Source organism: Dermacentor silvarum, chromosome 1, assembly GCF_013339745.2.
Source record: "Dermacentor silvarum isolate Dsil-2018 chromosome 1, BIME_Dsil_1.4, whole genome shotgun sequence".
NCBI classification, from domain to species: Eukaryota; Metazoa; Arthropoda; class Arachnida; order Ixodida; family Ixodidae; genus Dermacentor; species Dermacentor silvarum.
Genome location: NC_051154.1, coordinates 181,304,681 through 181,322,821, shown reverse-complemented (window position 1 = coordinate 181,322,821; position 18,141 = coordinate 181,304,681). Strand labels below are relative to the sequence as shown.

General features: G+C 49.7%; 1 long non-coding RNA gene across 1 annotated transcript; it reads left to right on the top strand.

Annotated features, from left to right (window-relative positions):
• Window positions 1–10,662: 10,662 nt before the first annotated feature.
• Window positions 10,663–16,742, top strand: LOC125941163 (uncharacterized). The gene is made up of 2 exons (XR_007464162.1): window positions 10,663–11,046; window positions 16,609–16,742. It is a non-coding gene; the product is annotated as an uncharacterized LOC125941163 (long non-coding RNA).
• Window positions 16,743–18,141: the final 1,399 nt, after the last annotated feature.

Here is an 18,141-nt window from a genome sequence, read left to right as displayed (position 1 = left end):
TTGCTTCCATCGCCGATATCGTGCGGGAGGAAATACAGCAATCGTTAGGACTTCCCGAATCGCCGCAACCCGAGCCGGAAGCGATGACCTACGCCGCCGTCGCCCGTCGTCAAGGCCCCCCTCCGCGCTCGCGCCAGGGCCCCGTAACGCCGCAGTTCCGTCGTCCACCGCCGCCGCCGCCGCCAGCACGCCCGCCCGTCACCCAGCGCAGTTACCAAAGGAAGACGGACATTTGGCGCGCCCCCGACCACCGCCCGCTCTGCTATCACTGCGGGGAAGCCGGCCATGTCTACCGCCGATGCCCATACCGCGAGATGGGCCTACGAGGGTTCGCCGTCAACGCGCCGCGTCCAGTGCGGGGTGAACGACCGCGCGACATCGCCGACTACCTCGCCGGAGCCCAGTGGCAACCCCGACGACCCTCACGCTCGCCGTCACCAGGCCGCTACATCTCGCCGCATCGCCGTCAGTGCACCGGTCCCACCCGGGGCCGATCTTCCAGCCCTTACCCGGGAAACTAAAGGCAGCAACCGATGGAGGTGCGGTTGCTGTACGACGCAATGCCGAAGATCCTCCGCCGCCGCCGACGACGACGACGATTCGCGAATCATCACGACGAGATATTAGCACGCCGCCTACCAACAGCCTTGACAGCACTTCGCCGCCGCAGGAAGACCGGCCGACGCGACGTAGCAGCAGCGGAGCAAGCCGACGAAGCCGTGATCCGACGCCACGACTTAACCGTAATGCTAGACGACGATCTACCGACTAAGACGTGCTCATCGATGGTCATAACGTCACCGCTCTCGTCGACACTGGCGCCGACTATTCCGTCTTCAGTGGCGCGTTCGCCGCCAACTTAAAAAAGGTGAAAACGGCCTGGCAAGGACCCGATATCCGGACAGCGGGAGGCCACCTAATAACGCCGGCTGGAATCTGCACAGCGCGAGTCACGGTAAACAACCGCACTTACCCGGCGAGCTTCGTAATCCTGCAGCACTGCTCCATGGATGTCATCCTAGGCATGGACTTTCTAAACCAACACGGTGCAGTCATCGACTTAAGGTCCAAGTCGATAACGCTTTCAACGTACAACGCGATACCACTGGATACAAGCATAAGTTACCATGCCTTGAATGTGCTTGAAGAACAAGTCACCGTTCCGCCTCGCTCCAGCGTAATGATTTCCGTCGGTACCGAAGTGCCTGCAGACATGGAGGGCATCATCGAGGGCGATCATCACTTACTGCTCGACCGTGAAATTTGCGTCGCTAGAGGCATAGCTGAGCTGCGTGCAGGGAAAGCAAGGGTGATGCTCACGAACTTCAGCCCCGAATACAAGCACATTAACAAAGGCACCACGGTCGCCTACATCGACGAAATAGTACAAGCCAGCAGTGCTTTCGCCTTCACGGATTCCACTGCACCTGCAACGACGACTATAATACCTGAACCAACTTTCGACGTCAATCAGAACCTTCTCAGGCATAAGAAAGAACAACTAAAAGCTCTGCTCCTGCAATACAAGGACTGCTTCTCGTCGTCGTCAAAAGTTCGACAAACCCCTGTCGCCAAGCACCGCATCATAACCGACGAAAATGTCCGCCCACTCCGTCAGAGCCCGTACCGAGTTTCGGCGCGCGAACGCGAAGCCATCAGGCAACAAGTCGACGAAATGCTACGCGACGACATCATCCAGCCGTCCAAGAGTCCGTGGGCGGCGTCCCCCGTGGTATTAGTGAAGAAGAAGGATGGAACCCTACGTTTCTGCGTCGATTATCGTCGCCTCCCCCGCAGGGGCGTCTGCGTCAGCAGGCGTTTGGTGGTTTGCGACACCACGGACCCGAGCACATGAGGGCTGGACCCTCCCGCGTGTAGCCGTGCGCGGCTGAGCCGTGTCTGGGGAAAGGGGGATCCTGGGGGTTGAGCCGATGCCGGGTGTTCGGACCTTTAAGGCCCCCCGGCAGAGGCAACACACCTCTTCGGCCTCTGCTTCACACAGACGGCACCTCCAGACTGACCCACCTGGAGGAAATCGGCAGTCGCCTTTTCCTGTCCCCCTCTTCAATCTTTTGTCTTTCTCTCCCACTTTTCGTTCTTTCCTGTCTTCTAGTCACTTCTTCTCACTTCCAAATTTCTGGGCGGCAAGGGTTAACCTTGTGTATTATATCCAACCTTGGATATATATATTAGGTTATAGTGGCGGTGTATAGCTGGCGTGTGCAGGTAATCTCCAAACCTTGTACCGTCCCCTTGTTGGGCTCCATGGTGGGCGGCTACCATCGCTGCCGAAATCAATAAACCTGTATGGCATTAGCATCATTCCCTAAACTACCTGATCGTCCTCTCTCAAAAAGAGGGCGCACCGAAGAAACAGCTCAATTCTTCTTTCAACGCAAAGAAACCTTCCCACGATTCCATGTCATTCACAGTGAAAACCCTGGAAAGACCGTAAGAATGATTTCACCTTTCACTGTTGCGAAAAATCTCACCGAAACAATTGGTCCCGGCTACAAAGTTACAAAGATGGCGAGCGGTGACCTTCTTCTTGAGGTCCGCGACAAACAACAATATGGCAAACTCCCAAATCTGGTCTCACTCGGTGGTGTGAACCTCACAGTGACTCCACATCGATCCATGAACACAAGCAGAGGAGTGATTTCCGACGATGATTTGCTGTACCTGACCGAGGAAGAGCTCCTAGAGGGCTGGAAGGAGCAGAATGTCACCATAGTTAAGAGAATAATAATCAAACGGGAAAACAAGGAAATTCCAACTAAACATCTGATCGTCACCTTTGCGTCCAGTGTGCTGCCAGAAACGTTAGAAACAGGATACACGAAAGTCCGTGTCCGACCATACATACCGAATCCTCGAAGGTGTTTCAAGTGTCAGAGGTATGGCCACGGTTCACAAAGTTGCCGAGGCCGACAAACCTGTGCCAAGTGCGGTGACCATGATCACCCCTCAGATGACTGTGATGGCGCACTCCACTGTTCGAACTGTGACGGTGGACATGCAGCTTACTCTAGAGCGTGCCCTACGTGGCAAAAAGAAAAAGATATAATCACCCTCAAAGTAAAGGAAAACATTTCATTCCAGGAAGCGCGAAAGCGTGTATCATTTCTTCATACCACAAAGTATGCTGATACGGTGCGCAAGGGGGCAGCGCCGCAGCAGACTCCGGCATCTGCCCGGTCCACAAAGAGTGTGGCCGCGGAAGTGCCACCAGCCCCTCTGGTGAAAGCAGCCAGCACTGCTTCGCCGTCCCTAATGCAAGGCCCATCGACCTCTGGGTTGATAGGCTCTAAGGCTTCGTCTCTTGAGGCGAGGTCTTCACGACGACCACACCGCTCACAAGAGCGGATGTCCAGCACCTCTCAAGAGGCAATGGACACTAATCCCAGCCAGACGGCGCAGCCAGCGCCGAAGGACCGCCGCGAGTCTCAGGACCGCTGCAAGAAAGACAAACCATGCATTACGGCGCCCGGGAAGGGCTCTGTAAGCTAAGTAATCTTCTTAGACACACAGCACAAACCTCTTTTTATTTAGACATGAATACTGAAATATTACAATGGAATGTCAGAGGTCTTCTGCGGAACCTTGATGACATTAAAGAACTACTACATAAGTTTAACCCAAAGGTGCTGTGTGTCCAAGAGACACACCTTAATTCTAGACATACCGATTTTCTCCGGAAATATGCCATTTACCGCAAAGACCGTGACGATGCTGCCGCATCGTCCGGCGGTGTAGCAGTTATAGTTGATAAGGGAGTTGCTGCTCAGCAATTACAGCTGCAAACGCCTCTTGAGGCAGTCGCAGTTAGAGCTGTGATATTTAACGAATTAGTTACAATTAGTTCCTTATATATTCCTCCTGGTTCTCAACTATTGAAAACAGACCTCCAGAACTTTATCGATGAACTTCCTGAGCCCTATATAGTTGCAGGAGATTTCAATGCGCATAGTACCCTTTGGGGAGATTGTCGTTGTGATGCGAGAGGGCGCCTAATAGAAAATTTCCTGTTTTCCTCGGGTGCCTGCTTACTTAACAAGAAGGAACCTACATTCTACAGTCTTGCCACAAAACATTTTCCTCGACAGATCTTACCATAGTGTCAAGTACTCTTGTTCCCTATCTGGAGTGGAGTGTTATTAGGAACCCCTATGGGAGCGACCACTTTCCCATTGTTTTAAACTGTGCAAAACAAGATGAAAACACTCCACATGCTCCCAGGTGGAAGGTAGACTCAGCCGACTGGAAGCGATACAGAGAGCTCACGTACTTGACCTGGGATGATATTTGTGCACTCCATATTGATGACGCAGTGGCATACGTAACAGCATTTCTAGTCGATGCAGCGTCAATATGTATTCCGGAAACTAATGGGACGCCTTCAAAACGTCGTGTTCCCTGGTGGAATGACGAATGTAGGGAAGCGCGCAGGAAGCAAAATAAGGCTTGGAGTCGTCTTCGCGACTCACCAACAACAGAAAACCTCATCATCTTCAAGGAAATAAAGGCTCAGGGTAGACGAACACGCCGCCGTGCCAAAAGGGACAGCTGGCAAAAATACATTTCAAGTATAAATTCTTACAGAGACGAGAGGAAAGCTTGGAACAGAGTCAAAAAATTAAAAGGCCGGTAATCTCAGCCTCTGCCTTTAGTCAATACCGAGAGAGACACGCTTAAAGAACAAGCTGATACTTTAGGAGCACACTTTGAATACATTTCCAGTTCCTCCCACTACTCTGACACATTCTTGAGCTATCAGCGACAAGCAGAACGAGTTCCTCTGGTTCAAAAAAGCAGACAGACTGAACCATACAATCATCCATTCAACATGGCGGAATTTCAAGCTTCACTGAACTGCTGCAATAATTCGGCTCCAGGAACCGACCGAATAATTTATGACATGATAAAACACTTAAGCTCTGAAACCCAGAAAACACTATTATCACTTTTTAACGCAATGTGGTCTGCCGGGTACATTCCTTCCTCTTGGAAAGAAGCAATTATAATCCCAATTCTCAAAGAGGGCAAGGACCCATCCCTGGCCAGCAGTTACAGGCCTATTGCTCTGACAAGTTGCCTATGCAAACTGTTCGAGAAAATGATTAACCGACGCCTGCTTCACTATCTCGAAGTTAATAAAATACTAGACCCCTTACAATGTGGGTTCCGGGAACGTAGATCTTCAACAGATCACCTGGTTCGCATTGAGGATAACATCCGTGATGCCTTTGTACACAAGCAGTTCTTCCTGTCGGTATTTCTTGACATGGAGAAAGCATACGATACCACATGGCGCTTCGGAATTCTCCGTGATCTGTTTGGTATGGGAGTCCGAGGCAATATGCTGAACGTTATTTGAAGTTATCTTTCCAATCGCACGTTCCGCGTTAGAGTCGGTAACGCCCTGTCCCGTCCATTTACGCAGGAGACTGGTGTACCACAAGGCGGTGTGCTAAGCTGTACCCTCTTTGTCGTAAAAATGAACTCGCTGCATACCATCATTCCACGTACATTGTTTTACTCTGTATATGTGGATGATGTACAAATCGGTTGCAAATCATGTAATCTGGCTATCTGCGAGCGACAAGTACAACTTGGTTTAAATAAGCTGTCTAAGTGGGCAGACGAGAACGGATTTAAACTAAACCCTCAGAAAAGTACGTCCGTTCTCTTCTCTAATAAGAAAGGTATATTACCAGACCCCGTTATTCATCTAAATGGAGAACGCCTATCTGTGAGTCGCGAACATAAATTTTTAGGTGTCATTCTAGACTCTAAACTAACATTCATATCCCATTTGAAATATTTGAAAGCGAAGTGCCTGAAGACGATGAATCTGCTGAAGCTTCTGTCACACACAAGCTGGGGTTCTGACAGAAGATGTCTCCTTAGCTTGTATAGGAGTCTCATACGTTCGCGCCTTGACCATGGTGCCGTGGTGTACCATTCTGCAACACGCAGTGCCCTAAGAATCCTAGACCCAGTCCACCACCTTGGTATTCGTCTGGCAACAGGTGCCTTTAGGACAAGCCCCGTTCAAAGCCTCTATGTTGAGTCCAATGAATGGTCTCTGCATCTTCAAAGCACATATCTCAGTTTATCCTACTACATGAAGGTAAAATCAGATACTGAGCATCCATGCTATATAACTATCCAGGACCTCTCCACTGCCACACTTCGTCGTAACCGCCCAGCTATTAGAACACCTTTGTCCCTACGCTTGCAAGCATTGGCAGAAGAAATAGGTATTCCACTAGCAGAAAATACCCTTATGGCTCCCACTCGCCTGCCACCGCCGTGGGAATGGCAGACCATAGAGTGCGATATCTCTTTTGTCGAAATAACAAAACGTGCGCCTGAGGCGCACATACGCTCGCACTTCCTTGAACTTCAGGCGAAGTATTCCCGCTCAGAATTCTATACAGATGCGTCGAAGTCATCTTCTGGTGTCGCATACGCAGCCCTCGGGACGTCGTTTTCGACGTCCGGTGCTCTAAATCCAAACACAAGTATTTTCACAGCTGAAGCTTACGCAATACTTTCAGCGGTAAAGCATATCAAGCAGACTAATCTCAATAAGGCTATCATATTCACAGACTCATTATGTGTTGTAAAAGCCCTAATGAGCTTCCGAAGACACACAAACTCTGTATTTAATGAGCTATACACCTCACTATGCTCAGCATATGTGCAAAACCAAAGCATTGTCTTATGTTGGATACCTGGCCACAGAGGAATAAAAGGCAATGTAGCTGCTGATGAAAATGCTTCGTTAGTTACTTTTAGTGAGACAGACGTAAATAAACCCATACCAGCTACAGACCTCAAGCCCTTCTTACGCCATAAGTTGAGGAAGTATTGGCAAAGCCAGTGGGATGACGAAGTATTAAATAAACTGCACACCATAAAACCAAAATTGGGAAACTGGATATCTGAGAGAACAGCAAGACACAAGGAAGTGCTCCTCTGTAGATTAAGAATAGGGCATACTTACGGCACTCACTCTTTCCTACTGAATGGAAGTGATCCTCCGACATGTACAAAGTGTGGCGATAGTCTTACAGTCCTCCATGTTCTTCTTGAGTGCCCTGAAGTAGAAGCAGAGAGGAAAAAGTACTTCCGTTTCGCATATCGTCACCACTTACACACCCTGCATTTTTTCTGAGCAATGAACCGCTTTTTGAATTTCAAACAGTACTGAAATTTTTAGCTGAAACCAACATCTTAAAAGTCATTTGGCCCGGATACTTGTAGCACGACCTCCTCTTGGAGGTTGCAGCTGCAATACAAGCACAATTGTAAGCACGTGCCTACCAGTCCTTGCCCCCAAGGGCTCTGTGAGGTACTAGTGCTGCTGTCACCTCCAGGTCCTGCTAACCATTCTTCATCGCAAATATTTTATGATCATAGCGCACATCACAAATCATTGCGATAATTTTAGTATATTTATATTCTAAACATCTTAGTGATTGATTTTAGGCCCCTTTACAGCCACATTTATCCACCATTCTTAATTTCTTAATCTGTTAACAAACCATTCATTGATTACTCATCACTACGTACATGGCGCTCTTTGGCCATATCTGGCCCTTGCGCCAATAAAAACTACACATCAATCAATCAATCGATTATCGTCGCCTCAACAAGATCACGAAGAAGGACGTATACCCCCTCCCACGGATTGACGACGCCTTGGGTCGACTCTACAACGCAAAGTATTTTTCGTCGATGGACCTCAAAACCGGCTACTGGCAAATCGAAGTTAACGAGAGGGACCGGGAGAAGACTGCCTTTATAACACCAGACGGACTGTTCGAGTTCAAGGTCATGCCGCTTGGTCTTTGCTCGGCACCTGCGACTTTCCAACGCGTCATGGATACAGTACTGGCAGGCTTGAAGTGGCAGACTTGCCTCGTCTATTTGGACGACGCCGTTGTGTTTGCCTCAAGCTTCGCAGAACACCTGCGGTGCCTTGAAACAGTTCTTCAAGCAATCAAAACCTCAGGACTCACGTTAAAGCCAGAAAAGTGCCGCTTCGCATATGAGGAGCTCTTGTTCTTGGTCCACGTCATCAACAAGTCTGGAGTGCGCCCCGACCCTCAGAAAACTGCAGCCATCTCCAACTTTCCTCCACCGGCCGACAAGAAAGCAGTGCGTAGACTTCTTGGACTGTGCGCCTATTACAGGCGCTTCGTCAAGGACTTTTCACGGATCGCCGAGCCACTGACGTACCTCACGAAGGCCGACGTCGAGTTCAAGTGGGAGACGCCGCAAGTCGAAGCATTTGAAGAACTCAAGCGACGCCTGCAATCGCCGCCAATACTTGCGCATTTCGACGAAAACGCCGATACCGAAGTCCACACCGACGCAAGCAGCGTAGGACTCGGCGCCGTTCTTGTGCAGAGGACTGACGGACTAGAAAGGGTTTTAAGTTACGCTAGCCGGTCGCTATCGAAGGCGGAAGCAAATTATTCCACAACAGAAAAGGAGTGCCTCGCCATCATCTGGGCTACATCAAAGTTTCGTCCCTACCTCTATGGCAGGCCCTTTAAAGTTGTGAGCGACCACCACGCCTTGTGTTGGCTAGCTAACTAGAAGGATCCTTCAGGTCGCCTCGCACGATGGAGACTTAGACTTCAAGCATTCGACATCACCGTCGTTTACAAGTCCGGGCGAAAGCACTCTGACGCCGACTGCTTGCCTCGCGCCTCCGTAGAACCGCCGCCACAAGACGACCAGGATGACGACACTTTCTTGGGACCCATCAGTGCTGACGAATTCGCCGAACAACAGCGAGCCGACCCCGAACTAAGGAGCCTTGTAGACTACCTGGAAGGCAAGACCGTCATTGTACCGAAGGTGTTCAGGCGAGGATTGGCGTCATTTTTCTTGCAAAACGACATTCTTCTAAAGAAGAACTTCTCGCCCCTCCGAACCAACTACCTTCTCGTGGTACCCTCAGCATTGCGTCCAGAGGTTCTGCAAGCTCTCCATGACGACCCAACGGCTGGACACCTCGGTTTTTCCCGCACGCTCGCGAGGATACAAGAAAAATACTACTGGCCTCGCCTCTCTGCCGACGTCGCCCATTACGTAAGGACATGCCGAGACTGTCAGCGACGCAAAACACCGCCGACAAGGCCAGCCGGACTTCTACAGCCGATCGAGCCACCTCGCCGACCGTTCCAGCAGATCGGGATGGACTTACTGGGGCCTTTTCCGACGTCTACGTCCGGGAATAAATGGATCGTCGTAGCTACGGACTACCTCACCCGATACGCCGAAACAAAAGCCTTGCCCAAAGGCAGTCCCGCCGAGGTAGCCCGATTCTTCGTTGAGAACATCCTCCTGCGCCACGGTGCCCCAGAAGTCCTCATCACCGACAGAGGTACGGCCTTCACGGCTGAACTAACTCAAGCCATCCTGCGCTACAGCCAGACAAGCCATCGCCGGACCACCGCCTACCACCCGCAGACGAATATCCTCACCGAGCGCCTAAATAAGACCATCGCCGACATGCTGGCAATGTACGTCAACGTAGAACACAAGACGTGGGATGCCATCCTCCGTACGTGACCTTCGCATACAACACGGCCATGCAAGAAACGACGCACATGGCGCCGTTCAACCTGGTCTACGGAAGGAAACCGGCAACGACGCTTGACGCCATGCTACCGGATGTCTCCGACGAAGAAAATCTCGACGTTGCCACCTATTTGCAGCGTGCCTAAGAAGGTCGACAGCTCGCCCGCCTGCGCATCAAGAACCAGCAGAGAACCGACAGCCGACACTACAATCTTCGACGACGCTACGTCGAGTACCAGCCCGGAGACCGTGTTTGGGTCTGGACTCCGATACGCCGACGAGGACTTAGCGAGAAACTGTTACGACGCTATTTCGGACCCTACAAGATTATCCGACGGATTGGCGCACTGGACTATGAGGTCGTGCCAGACGGTATTTCGCAATCACAGCGGCGCCGCGCACGACCTGAAGTCGTCCACGTGGTGCGTCTTAAGCCTTTCTACGCCCGCTGACGAACTTTTTTGTTGCTTTGTTATTTTTGTCCCTTTCTGTACGCGTAGTTTTGTTTTCGCTTTCATGTTTGTAGCATCGGGACGATGCTTTTTTAAGGGGAGGGTATTGACACGTATACATGTTTATCTTTCACCGGTGGCCGCTTTCCACCGGCTAACAAATGTTAAACGTTATCGCTCGGCGCAGGACGCGCCTGTATCGGAAGTTTCTAGAACGTTATCGATGCTTCTTTCCGTTGCCTGTTTTCACCGACGCTTATGTTATCTGATTGTATGACTGACGCGAATTGTCTAGAACTTTCTGGAAGACACGCGGGCATCAGGGATTAATCTGGAACCTTCGATGACTCAGGTATAAAAGCCGACGCGTTTCGCCGCTGATGAGATTTCGACGACCGCCGACTGTGTTCGCCGCTTTCGTTGTGCTTCGAGTGTAGCTTGCTTTTGTGGGCACAGGTTCGCCCAATAAACAACCAGTTTCGTCATGCACAGTTTTACTACTGTTTACTTCAGCGTCACTACCATAGAGAAAGAAATTCAACAAGAGGGGACACTCGGCAAAAACTGGCAACAGGAAACACGTCACCATACGTCACGCTATACTTTTGACACCGAACGTTAGCTGCCGCGAGCATCGAAAAAAAAGAAAGTGAACTTAAGTTAACAGGCATTGATTTATTTTTTTAATTACTTGCCGCGAAAACTAAAACGTTTTTCGTATAAATGAACTTAAGCTTTGCTACTTATTTTCCTTGCCTTACCTAGCCACAGGTCAATGACGCGCCAGATACATGCGTCATCCGCCAGACACTCCCCCGAAGCCAGCGAGGATGGCTGCGCGCGCGTTCGAGCGCTCGCGCGCGGCGACCCGTCTGTCTCCTTTTTTTTTTTTTTTTTCTTAACTGTAACCTGGTTTATTGGGCTCTCGGCGTATTCTTGCGTTCCTTCTGCACTGGGACAAGACACCACTGCACTATTGGACTACGGCAAGGTGAGAAATCTTGTTTCACAGTCTACGACGCAATTAGGCTTATACGGCACGGGACCGAGACTTAAGACGCAATTAGCGAAAAACAGCTCGGCCATCCTGGCGCAGTTAATTTGAGTTAATAAATCGTGCTGAGACATGTTTCCTACGCTTCCTATGGGAAGATTGTAACTTATTTCGGTTTTTGAGCCACACTGGCCGCACAGGGCGCCGTGTCGCAGTTAGCGAGAACTCAGCCGTGGTGCATGTGTAGTCTAGTGCATCTTGCTAGAAGTTTGTGCCGCTTTCTCTGACGCCAGACATTACTGAAAAAGTAATTTCGTTACTTCCTGGGGTAGGTGGTGGTGGTGGTGGTGGTGGATTGTAGCAACAGGCGGGTTTAGCCTGGCGATCAAGGCCGGCAATTGCTCCGCCTGAGCGTCTCTTACAATATCGCTGAATGGTTTCACCATATGTCCATCAAACCAGTCTCTTTCAAGAATTCTATAAGGAGACGTGAAGTTTCTGTGCGGGCTATAACTGATCCCTCGGGAAATATAAGGTGTTGCAGGCACGCATGCGGAAGGTCTTTTTTTTGTAGATTCTCCAGGAGAGCGTCCCTTTCAACTTGGAATTGCTGGCATATGACCACAGAAAGTGTTCAATATCTCCTGTCTCATCACATGCCGTACAGTTCGGAGAATTGATTCGTCCCGTCTTAAATAACCAGGCCGGTGTACAAGCAGATCCTGTCCTGATTCGATATAAAAGTGATGCTTCCTCTCGATGAAATCTCTTGGTTACGCAGGGCATATGTGGTGGAACCCAAAGCGACCCAAAGTGATTTCGAATGTCCGATTTTTTCACTTGATTACTCTTTGGAGCCTTGATTTTGGGAGGATGGTAGAGCGCTGCGTAGGCAAGCGCATCAGCTTTTTCGTTGCCAGTAATACCAATGTGGGAGGGAATCCACTGAAACTTTACCGTGAAGCCTTTGTTCTTGAGTTCTTTCACAAGGGCTAGTGATTTGCGTGGGAACTTGGTGGATGGCAGACCGCGGTATAGTTGTTGTAACGCGGCCTTTGAGTCCGTAAGGACAACCACCTTCTGCGAAGGCAGAGACTTTAGTTTGCGCAGCGCAAAAGCTATTGCTATGCCTTCTACAACTGTCGACGAGGCCATACAGTCTAGACGGCCAGACCATGTATATCTCAGAGAGGGAATACAGAATGCAGCTGCACAGCGGTCTTCGTCTACTTTGACAGAGCCATCTGTGTATACTTGTAGGTGGTTCGGGTAAGTTGTGTGCAAATGTTGTAGGACTAATGACTTGGCTTCTGCAGATGGAATGCAGCTCTTTGACTGCAATCGTGGTATACTTAAGTCGCATGTGATGTCCTCGAATGTCCAGGGCGGTTCTATCTTTTCCCTCTGTCTCGAGCAGCGCAATCCTAAGACGCGAAGTGTGTTCAGTGCTGCATAAAAATGTGACCGTGGCCTGTTACTTATACGTCTTAACAGGGCTTTCCCGGGCGTAGACTCACACAATCGTAGTAACTGGATCATGAGACTCTGGGAAGCCTGAAGTCGCAGAGGGCGTGACTCAGCTTCGTAGAGCACTTTCTTGTTCGACGCTGGCTGAGGGACTCCAAGGCAAAGTCGAATAGCTTTTCTGTGGATGGCTTCTAAGCGCTCGTATTGGCTATCTGAGGGTGACATCAGGGGTAGCTGGTACAGGATCCGACTGGTAACCAACGCTGTATGTAGCCGTAGCATCGATGTCGGGTGGTTGCCCCAGCGTATGCCAGCGACTCGTTTGAGCACATGTAGCCTCTGTGACGATGACGCCACAACGTGGTCAACAGCGCGGCGCCAGATTAGCCTGTGGTCCAAGGTAACACCAAGAAATCGGACGTTGGTGACTTGTCGAATGTGGTATCCGTCCATATTCAGCTTCAAGCGTGTAGATTTTCTTTTAACTCCAGGAAATAGTATGAATGATGATTTCTCTGCTGATAGTGTTAGTCCAAGCGTTGCCAAGTGGCCTTGAATGGCATTTACTGCTCCCTGGGCTATTCGTGCGAGGCGCCGATGCTGGTAGCCGGAGACCCATATGCAGATATCGGCATATATAGATATCTTCACTGGTGTTCGATGGTTTAGTACTCTTGGGAGGCTAGCCATGGCGATGTTAAACAATAAGGGAGATAAAACACTTCCCTGTGGCACGCCGCGAAATATACCTATTTCATCACTCAAAGTGTTACCAAGACGGACTCTGATACGGCGATCATTGAGAAACGTATGTATGAAGTGCAAGAGATGACCCGTGACGCCTATAACTTGTAACTGGCTGATGATGGCTGTTGGAGACACGTAGTCGTAAGCCTTGGAAATATCCATAAAAACAGCAAGTGTCGACAGGCCATCCGCACTGTAATGTTCTATGTAGCTTAGCAGGTCTAGCACATTGTCTTGAGCACTTAGACGCTGGCGAAACCCAGTCATGCACGGCGGTAGTTTTCGACCCTGCTCGACAGACCAAGTGAGTCTTGTGCACACCATCTTCTCCGTTAGCTTCGCTGCACAGGAGGTCAGCGATACCGGTCTGTATGAGTTCAGAGCTGCAGGATTCTTTCCAGGCTTCAGAACCGGTACCACCCATGGTACCTTCCATAAATGTGGGATATCCCCTCTAGCTCACACTTTGTTAACAAAATGCCAGCAAGTCACGTCGTTGCTCAATAGGTAGGTTCGTCAGCATCTGATTACTTATGCGGTCAGGTCCCACTGCACAGCGACGTCGGAGGCTGCTCATAGCTAGCTCCATCTCTCTCAGTGTAAAAGGAGCATCCATCGGAGACGACGATAGCGGCGGAGGCGGGTTGGTTGTGCCGGCTGACCTTCCAGAAGAGTATACTTGGGCAAAGGCATTCGCAAGACAATCGAGCGTCTTGCCTAACTTCAATGCTAGGGCTTCAAATGGCTTGTTTGGTCGAAAGTTTCCAGCAAGGTTATTAACGACACACCATATCCTTGGAACTGGCGTGAAGACCGATAGGCTTGCACAAAATGCTGCCCATTGATCTCTTCTTAGTTTCTTCGTGTAACGTGGAATCACCGCGTTAATTCTGTTGTATACTGTCTTCATTGGTGGGTCGCCCTTCGTCCTCATCAGCCTCCGTTCCGCTCTTCTACGAGCAGCGCATAGATTTTTTAGCTTTAGATCCGGAGCGGGAAAGTGGTCGGGTAGCTTCAGCTCAGCGGTAGCTAATCTCTTGCTACGTAGCATGTCCGCGAACAGGTCTCCAGATGATTCACTTAGGCCGTCCCTGTATGTATCCCAATGCGTGACAGGACAGGATTTTCGGCCGTTGGTTCTATATCCAGCAATGTTGACGAAGACAGGAAAATGGTCACTACCCATTCTATCTTTGCTCGTCGTTGACGATGCGAGGATGTCTGCTGAGTATAATGTCAAGTCAATGACACTGTAAGAGGCCGGTGGTCGAAAAAACGTTGGTTGTTGTCATTCGCCACGCAGAGTCCCTCAGTGTCTAAGGCACTCACAATTTGCTTCCCACGTGCATCAGTCACCTTGTCGCCCCAAAGAGTATGGTGTGCGTTAAAGTCCCCACATATAATCCTCGGAGCCGGGCAGCGGCTGCAGAGGTCTCTTATGATCTCTCCCATCGAGACCTTCTGGCGAGAGCTCACATACACGGATGCAACGCTGAGGCTTCGGTTTCCCAGCCGCACTTGTACAGCAGTGACCTCCAAAGCACTGCTGCAAAGGTCTTGAACTGGGAGAACGTAATGCGGTATTTCACGTCTCACATATAGTGTGGCGCTTCCATTCGGAAATGTCGGAATACTTTGGTTTCCATGTGCGACGTAACCAGCAATTGATCTGGAACTTGGAAGACCAGCCTCGGACAGGGCCAATATTGGCACAGGCATGTTGCGTAAGAAAAGCGACAGTTCAGGTAAATGGCACGCAAGACCCGCACAGTTCCATTGCATAATAAGTGGCACCTTTGGGCGAGACAGTGAACATTGTGTCCTGACCACATCCATATTGTTTGGTGCTTTAAGAAGAGGCAGAGCTTAGAATCACTGACTCGAGAGCCAGGACTACTTCGAGCATGTCCTTCATCGAGCTCGCTGGCATCTTCTCTATGTGTGATCGCAGGGCCTTGAAGAGAGCACGTAGCACCTGTTGGCAGTCCTCCTGTGGCGTTTTTTCAACGCAACGCGATTGGGGTCGCTGCAGTGTAGACACATAGCTTCGCTGTTCCGGTTGTTCAGCAGTCTTCTCTTCTATGGGGTTTCTGTTCACTGATTTGACTGCTTTAGCCGGTCCGCTGCGCAATGGCACCACTGCGTTCTGGGTTCCTGAAGGAGGCTTCAGGCTTGGGAAATCAGTTTCACTCCATTTGATGTCATCTGACTCTCTGCGACTCTCCGTCTTTTTCTTCGTCTTATTCTTCTCATCCTTTGCTGTTGGCCCCAAGATAAACGTTTTCTTTCGCTTTATTGCCGCTGCCCGCGTAGGACACTTGCTATAACTAGCTGGATAACCACCACTACATTTTGCACAAAGAACGTTCTCCCTGCACGTGCATGTTTTGAAATCATGCGGTCCTCCACATCTCTTACACCGCTGATCACCACGGCAGTACTTGGCCACATGTCCATAGCGCTGACACTTGAAGCACCGCGGTGGTGTCTCAACGTAGTCAATGGTCTCGTGTCTTGTGAAGCCCAAGTTGATCTTCTCTGGGCGGTCTGTGTTCGGAGCGAACGTTAGAACCACGGTGCTGGTTCGCCTGGACTCCCATTCGGATTCGGAAGTTTGGACGCGTCGCGTGACTCTCCATGCACTTCCTGGGGTACTTTTGAGGCACGCTGCAGCCGCACAGCGCGCTGTGACGCAGTTAGCGATAAGCAGCTCGGCCGTGGTGATAAAGTTAGTTTGGCGTGTAATGAATCTTAGAGGGACAAGTCTGTGACGTTTTTTATGGCTCCGCAACAACATATACCTTCTTTCGGTACTCACGCCTGTTGAAAACGCGATGGGCGATTGCCAAGAGTGATAACATGGGGTGTGCTGCTGGCGCCGGCAGAACGCGCGAACGACGAACGTATCAGAAACTTGTAATTCGAAAATTACGTCTTCTAAAGGAGTGAAAAAAGGCATTGCACCCACGCATTTGTCTTGAGTGCCTGTTGCGTCCGTCTCTATGTATCTAGCGTACCGTCACCTCGCCCGAGGCCAAGTTTTGGAAACGCGAAGTCACTCGTGTATTTGTGCTGCCAAAGTGCAGTAAGTAATGCCCGGAAATGGGGGAACGCTTGGAAATCAGATGTTTTCATATATGTTTGGGATGAGTCGGGTATTTTCTACGCCATGTATGTAAAAGCGAATTGCTTTTGTTTGTAATGCCGCCCACTCACCACTTTCGCACGTTTCGCCTCTACACGCAGTATTCCTATGTCTAAATACCAAAATGACTCATGCTTGTAACATGCTGTTACGTGCTTGAAAATGTAACATGCTTGTAATTTACTTTTTTTTTTTTTCAGCTGGTGCCGTCCGGTGGAGCTTCATACAGGAACTACTGCCTTACCTGCTGGTGTCACAACGTTGGATGAACGCACAAAAAGCGCGGAACGAGCTTTTATATAGAGCAAAATAAATATTTCCTCATTGCACAAAAGGTCGTGCGTCTACTTTGTGAAATTGCACGTGGCACAGATTCGATGGGACTTTACGAGATCGTTCGCAATCATTTTTAATCATTTTGACTAAATAATAAACTGATTCTGCACGAAGAGCAAAAAAAAAAAAAAGAAAAAAAAAAGAGGGGGGGGGGGCGCAGCCGGCGTGCTAGCTTACGTTCAAAATACGCGCGCCCAAAACCGAAACCGGAAGTGATGTAAGTGATCGACACCGACCGCTTGGCACACTGCAGTCCATTCGGCCGCTGGGCCCTATGGGAGTGTCCCCTCTTGTTGAATTCCTTTCTCTATGGTCACTACTACGTGACAATATATATATATATATATATATATATATATATATATATATATATATATATATATATATATATATAGTGGTTCCACGTATGTCGGATGTGCGGGAAAACGTGGCGTATATACCTGAAACCCCTCACATGTGGCAAACGTGTCGGACAGGCTGGCCGCGGTTTTGATGATAGAACATCACTACAATGTCAAACGTAGCATGAAGGCTGCCTGTCAGCCCATTGAAGCACGCGTGTGCGCCTGCTTAGAATTGTGAAATGAATGTACCATTCTGAGAGGACACTGGGATCGCCTAATGCGAGAAACCACTGAAACCGAAAAGATTGCGCGCTCGGGAATGTCCTGTGCCTACCACCCCATTGATTCCTTTATATAAGAGGAGAAGTTGCGTTTTCTTAGGTATATGGTTGCAGATAGGCCTTATTTGATTTTTAGTAAAACAGTCCTTGCACGTGGCGGTACCCTTGGTGGTAATAATGGTCGCCGGTGTATATGTTTTCGCGCACTCTGCCGAACAAAACCTGTTCGAGGTTCAGCGCTGTGTGTCGTCCCCTTTGACTTAGCCCTGTCCTTTGAACGCTGCACAGGAAAATTATCACCCCTGCAGCTCTCGACCCGCCGTGGTTACTTAGTGGCTACGGTGTTGGGCTGCTAAGCACGAGGTCGCGGGATCGAATCCCGGCTGCCGCGGGCGCATTTTGATGGGGGCGAAATGCGAAAACACCCGTGTACTTAGATTTAGGTGCACGTTACAGAACCCCCCGGGGGTCCAAATTATTCCGAAGTCCCCCACAACGGCGACGTCACAAAAGGGAGGAGCTTTGCGCCGGTCCTCGCTGTCTTTTATGCGTAATCTTGCGAACGGCAATTAAACTTCGCAGTTCGATATGTCGGAGTACGGATGCGCTAGAAGAATTCTTCCAAATGAAACTGTGTAGAAACACGGCTGCACCTAACTTTTTAATACAAACGTGCCTGCCTACTGCAACCACTAAAAGGTGAATTATTCAATTTTAGTTAATTAAGCCACTGACATCAATAATTACCACCTCATTCTGTGTCGACCTGGGC